Source organism: Sciurus carolinensis, chromosome 16 (genome assembly GCF_902686445.1).
Source record: "Sciurus carolinensis chromosome 16, mSciCar1.2, whole genome shotgun sequence".
Taxonomy (NCBI): domain Eukaryota; kingdom Metazoa; phylum Chordata; class Mammalia; order Rodentia; family Sciuridae; genus Sciurus; species Sciurus carolinensis.
Window position 1 is genome coordinate 58630066 of NC_062228.1, and position 6185 is coordinate 58636250.

Consider the following 6185-nt stretch of genomic DNA (forward strand, 5'->3'; position numbering starts at 1 on the left):
GGAAGTTGGGCTGGGGAAATGAAACTGCTTTCTTGGAGTCTCAGATGTCAGAGCTAACCTGGAGGGCAGCCTGGGGAAAGAGGTCAGGAGGAAGTAACCCAGTCTATTTTCTTCCTCTTGCCCCAAATAGTTCTGGGGCAGTCGGGAGGCCAGAAATTTGTATTCAGGTAACCATACCAAGGGTGGGGGCTTCCCCCAGAACCTGCCCCATCCTGGTCACCAGGTCCTTGTCTCTACTTCCCCTGTGCTCTCTGCTTCTTGGACTCCTGGGGCAGGGGGACCAAGGGTTTCTGGTCTTGGGGCTTCACGTGACTGGGTCAGACTTCCTTTCTCCTCTGAGTCCTCCCTTTGTCTGCTATGGCTGTGCCTGTGGGGCCCCTGCTGGCTCCATTTCCCTTCCCATATACCATCTGAGCCTTAATTTCCCCTCTATGGAATGAGAACAGCAGTGTTCTCTCAGGCAGCAGTGCAGTGAACAGGATGTGGGCTCCAGGTCAGCCTGTCCTGATCCTGGATCCAGTGCCCACCAGCCAGGGTCTTTGCCTTCTCAGTGTATGGTTCCTGAATGCTGTTGTCAAGTGGGCGCTGTTAGAGTGTGAAGGGATATGGTGAATCCAGGTAAGATCCTGCATATAGCACTTGGATTAGACTAGAACCTGTTCCTTTGGTCAGCTATGGTGGCTGCAGGGGGACTGGGGGCTTCCTGAGTGGCCACCTGGCAGTTGGATGCTTGCCCCTCCTTTCTATCCCTGCCTTGAGAATACCATGCACTCCGCACAGGCCACGGTGTGGGGTGGCACCTTGAAGAAATGGTTCCCCCAGAGCCTCTACTTCTTTAAGGTCTTCATGTCAGGCAGCAGTGAGACCAGATGACCTGGAGTCATCTGAGTCTCTACACAGGGCAATACTTAAGCCCCTAAGCCAATGGTGAAGAAGCAACAGGGGGTTGGAGAGAGGGAGGGGTTGCTGAGGAGAAAAGTTAGAGGTATTTGGTTCTCTAGCCAGGGTGGGGGCAATACCAAGAAAGAGCAGGCTGGGAAATTCTGCAGTAAATCAAAGGGGGATGTGGTTTGGTGAGGAGGATTGGGTGAATGGGAATGAGTCAGAGAACTTGATGCAGGGGTTGGGGAGGAGTGGCCAAGGGGCAAAATCAGTGAGCTGGACAGAGCCAGAATGCTGAGGGAAAGAGCTCAAATCAGCACGGACAGCAACAAGGAACTAAGGGACCATTTCAGCTGTAGTCTCCACTTGGGCCACCCTATGCTCAGAATGTTACATTCACTGTGACTCGTACAAGGCCTGCATTTGACAGATAAGGAAACTGAGGCTCAACCATGGCAAGGAGGACCACAAGGCTCAGAGGGGAAGGACTTGCCCTGAGTCCCACAGTGGGAGCAACAGCATTGGGGGTTCCTCGATCCTTGCTGGCCTGGCTCCTGCCCTGAAGACCCTGACCTCTGTAGTCTCATAATCACATCCTGTACCAGTTAAAGGAACTAGAAACCACCATGAAAAGGGGTGGAGGTGGCAGAGCCAAGGACTACTAGGACACATCAGGGCAGGTGTTTGGGTCCCCAGGGTGGGTGAGTCCCTTGTCCTTCTGGCAATGGGCTGCTCTGTTCATGGCTTCCCCTCACCTGGTGGAATCTAGGGAGCAGGAGGGTGGCTACAATGGAGGGTAGAGTCCTATCACATAAAGCATGATAAATCCCAAGCTACCGATGACAGCAGCTACTGCTCAGTAGTACTTAAATGTATGCTAGATCCATTGTACAGTGGATAAAACTGAGGCCTGGCTAGGTCACTAGCTGGAGTGGTGAGCCTGTGCCGGACATGTGCAGCCCAGCTCCAGGCTTGTATTCTCAACTGCTTCTGCTGTAACAAGCTCACATTTTTTATTTTTTTGGTACTTGGAATGGAAGTAGGGGGCACTTTACCACTAAGCCACATCAAACCCAGGGACATTCTACCACTGGACTATATATCTCCAGCCCTTTTTATTTTTTATTTTGACCCAGGGCCTTGTTGAGTTGCCGAGGTTGGCTTCAAATTTGCCATCCTTTTGCCTCAGTCTCCAGAGTTGCTAGGATTACAGGCATGTGCCACCAAACCCAGCTCAACAGATTTATGGGTCAGGGCAGGGTCTCTTTAGCTTGGTGCTATTGACATTGGGGCCAGTTAATCTTGGGTGGAACTATTCTGTGCAGTGCAGGGTGCCAAGTGGCTCCTCTACCCACTAAATGCTGTAACACCCTACCCTCCACTAAGGGCAACAATCAAAAATGTCTCTGGACACAACCAAGTGTTTCCAGGGGAAGTCGGGGGGCAAAGTGAGGGTGGGATCAGGGAGGTAAGAGCCACAAAGAAGAGCAGTACAGGTTAGGCTTGGTGTCCAAGGTGTGGGCAGGAGACAGGACAGGATGCCCAGACAGAGGGCTGAGGTCAGACGAGGGGGTGAGAGGTGCGGTGGTGCTGAGAGAGGCCACACTAAGCATCTGTTTGTTTCATTTGGTTTTGGGAAATCCTGGAATTTAAGATGGAATTTCCAGAAGACAAGTTTAATCCTTCTAGGTAGAAATGGCCTTTAGGGGGAAAAACCCTACCCAATTTTGTTTTACTTCCAGAACCATAATTTCAGTTCTAATGGGGTTTAGGTTACATCCACAGGAGTCAGAGACCTGGCCCCAATCCCACTGGGGGTCCCTGTGGCCCCTCAGGGCAGAGAATGCTGACAGTGACCATGCAGACGTCCCAGGGACTGGGCTGCTGCGTGGCATTTTGTATGCTTTTCTCTGAGTCTATCTGAAGACCCTGAGTGATCAGCATTCAAATTTTCCCCAAGCCAGGCACAGTGACCCATGCCTGTGATCCCAGTCACTCAGGAGGATGAGGTAGGAAGATCCAAGTTTGAGGCTGGCTTAGTGAGGATCTGCCTACAAAAAAGAAAAACAAACAAACAAAAACAGGGATGGGGTGTATCTCAGAGAGCTTGTTTAGCATGCATGAAGCCCCGGATTCCGTTTCCAGCACTGAAATGATGACAAAGCACTATCCAAGTCACAGAGGGGCAGGGACTACCCAGGGAGAAGTCAGAGGTCCAAGCCTGGATATGGCGGGCAGAGAGAGCAGAGGACAAACTTACCTAAGGCTCCTGATGTTTGGCCTGACCCTTAAAAAGGGGTTCCCTTCCCACAGAGCCCTCTTGTCCCTTCCTCCCATTTCCAGAACACCCTTGGGTCCCAGATTCGGGGGCACTCACTGCATGGCCAGCTGTGGGGGGCTTTCTCAGTGCCCATGGCCTTTCTGGTTAGCCTGGGACAGAAGTCATCATCAGACGTATGCAGAACTGGAACGAATGGCAGTGGCTTTGTCGTGCCGCCCTTGTTGGGTCAGGGATGCCAGGTCCTGGTTTGGGTTAGAGCAGTTGGGAAGCTATGGGAGGGCAGGCCCTCCTTTCCTAAATGTGTGTTATTACGGAAACTTTCCAACATGTATAAAAGCAGACACGAGGATGATGAAACCAAGTGCTTCCACCATCTCACAGCCTTGCTTCTAGTTACATTTTCTTCCTCCCCAAACTGGATTATTTTGAAGCAAATCCCAAATGATGTTTCATAAATATATACTTCAGGATGTTTGTCTACAACAGGGAAAGGCAAATTTTTTCGGTAAATGACTGAGATTTTACAGGCCACGTCTGTTTCAATGTAGTCCTACCCAAAACAATGTATAGGTGAGGGTGTGGCTACGTTCCAATAAAGCTTTATTCACAATAATAGGAGATAGGACCACAGTTTGCCATTCTCTCATCTAAAAGATAGGAACTTACTCCCCCTCTCACCCCCTGAGATTGAACCCAGGGATACTTAACCACTGAGCCACATCCCAACTCTTTTTAAATATTTTATTTAGACAGGGTCTTGCTGACTTGCTTAGGGCCTCCCTAAATTGCTGAGTCTGGCTTTGAACTCACAGTCCTCAGCCCCCTGAGCTGCTGGGATTATGGGCATGCACCACCACTCCCAGCAAGGGCAAACTTTTTTAAAGCACTTAATTTTGGGGTTCCCTCAAAATTTAGAATCAGTGGTATGCTGGCACTGGCTCCATCAGATTCACAAAAGCCGATTTAAAATCTCAGGATTTTGTTTTGTAAGCAACTCAGTCTTAAAAAGATACCTACAATTTAATAAATGTTATTAAAAACAAAGACAATTAATATTTAAAGCCCATCACGTCCTAATTTTTTTTTTTTTTTTTTTTTTTTTTTGCAGTACCTGGGAATTAAACCCAGGGATACTCTACCACTGAGCTCCATTCCAGGAATCCCAACTTCTTCCAGAGTTGCTGGGATTACAGGCATGCACCACCACTTCATATGAGTGTTTTACCCTATTACACATACTCTTGAAGTAAATGTATCTTCTGTACTGGTGTGTCCCCTCCCAAGTCTGTGTTCACCAACCTTACATGGACAGTTAGAAGTCAGCTGTGGTGTGAGGAAGCACATACAACCATATAGACTGGCATCTACTGCCATTATGCTTCCCCACTCCAAGATGAACAGTTAATACACTGCCAGTGTTAACACTGCAAGGGAACCATCTATTCCAACCTTCCACAGGGGACCAAGGTACCCCTTTTCTGGAAACTTAAAGCTGTTTCAGAAATCTGACCCTTCCCATGCCACGCTGAGCCTGATGGGATAGGGATGCCATCTAGGGGAAGGGGTTGGGCAGTAAGGTGGGTAATTGTTTGAGGGTCATTCCTAAACAAGGTAAGGGAATGCAGGGAGAGCTTGTGAGGAGAATCACCTTTAAAAGCCTTGGATTCCAAACCTAGTCACCACTTGTTTGTTGTCTTCATAATATTTAATGAAGAGGAACTTAAGTGGAAGGACCAATTGCTGGACTGGCAAGGAAGCACATCTGCCTGTTTTCTTCCTGAAAAGGGACAAACTGCAATTATAATGAAGTCGTCATGCTAAGGGAGGCCCCAGTACACTGCTAATCCTTTTTGTTCTTGGGGACCCTCCCTGACTGCCCCCAGGCCTGCTGGGGCCATTTCCCTCTGGATCCAGAGCACTACACATGGTGATTCTTATTTAGCCTAATTGCTTGTGTTCTTCAAAGTGGGGTGCCCAAGATCCCCCAGGGCATAAGAAAATATCAGAACTCCAATTTGTTTTTTAAATTTGTTTATTTTTTAAACACAAGAAAGCTGAGGGTATAGCTCCATAGGGTAGTACATAGTTAGCAGGTATGAGGCCTTGGGTTAAAACACCTAAGCACAAAATCCTTCCTGTCACTGCCCGCCACACCTGACAAAAACCCAACTGTAAGAAAGTAATTAAGCTTTACTCATGCTTAATATGCAAATAGGAATATTATATTTTTTGTACTGGGGTTAAACTCAGTGGCACTTTACCACTGAACATCCTTAGCCTTTTGAGACAGGGTTTGGGTCTTGCTAAATTGCTGACAGGGGCCATGAGCTTATGATTCTCCTGCCTCAGCCTCCAGAGTTGCTGGGATTACAGGTACATGCCACTGGGTCTGGAAGTAATAGGGATATTTAAACACACACACACGTGAAATGTATGCTCAAAATATTCTCTAATCACATCTGAGTGGCTCCTGCCAGTGATGATCTTATGGGAGAGAAACATCACTCCATTTCCTAACTACAATGCCAGATCAGGAACTGGTATGAAGCAGATGCTCCAAAAATGGATGCTGAAGGAACAAACAGATAAAACAAATAGTTTCCTGTTTTCTAGGGGAACTTGAGGCTTTCCTTCGGGCAAAGGGATCGGATAGGCATCAAGGTATGGCAGAAAAAGGACAGTAGTGGGCACAGCTTTAATGGGAAGCCACTGAGGCAGTCAGGGCTTCCCTCCTCTAGTTCATTCTGCTCCCTCTCCTGTGGCTTCTGCTGGAACAAAATTTGTTCTTTAGTGCCCATGATCTCAACTTTGGAAGACTTCTTTCTGGAAACTGGGCCATAAATCTCCAAAATGTGTGGCCCAGCTTAGTGTGGAACAGGTTGAGGAAAGCCCAAGGGTCTGATTCTCCATCCCCTAGAAGCGCAAGACTCAAGCACTTGGCATCACTTGAGCCCAAGGGTGTCTGGAGGGCTGAGGCACATGGGCGGGGGTGGTTTACCTGGAAATTGCCCTCCCACACAAA